This window comes from Lipotes vexillifer, unplaced genomic scaffold (genome assembly GCF_000442215.2).
Source record: "Lipotes vexillifer unplaced genomic scaffold, Lipotes_vexillifer_v1.1 scaffold1163, whole genome shotgun sequence".
Lineage (NCBI taxonomy): Eukaryota > Metazoa > Chordata > Mammalia > Artiodactyla > Lipotidae > Lipotes > Lipotes vexillifer.
Genome location: NW_006784867.1, coordinates 143,304 through 143,968, shown reverse-complemented (window position 1 = coordinate 143,968; position 665 = coordinate 143,304).

Genomic DNA, 665 nt, shown 5'->3' with positions numbered 1-665 from the left:
GCCTCTTCCCCCCCCCCATCAGTAGCCGCACATCCCCATGAGACAGGTTCAAAGCTAGCAGCTCTAGGAGCCTACTTTTTATTCTCTGACATTCACCTCCACCCGCTGTACCCTCAAAAGACATATTAATCATATATTTTTTAAACAACAAATATAGAGCAGGCTCTGGACAGTGATACTAAGATGACTGGAACCTGCCTTCCCAGAACTACCAATCTGGAAATGGAGCAATTAAACAAGTAAATCACTAACAAAGACCAAAGAAATGCAAGATGGGAGCAGAAAAGCAGAGGTGATTAACTCCACTTGGAGAGGTGAGGGAAGCCATCCCAGAAGAGGTGACCATTTGATCTGAGTCTTGACAAGTGAGTAAGGGTTCATCAGGCAAAGAGCAGGCAGGATAGCATTTTAAGTATTGCATGAATGTAAAACAGTGAGAAACAGCATGGGATTTCTGGGAATGGGAGAGCATTTAGAAAGTAACGAGCACAGGAGATAAGTAAGTTTGGGAGACGGCAGGAATCAGATGACATGACGTATATTGTACATTTTCATGGGTGGATCCTCTACCCAGAAATGAAAAGGAACCACTGAAGAATGTTCAAGCTACTAAATGCCATATTGGAAGGTGGGAGAAAGTGAATGAAGGAAGTTATAACTACTTT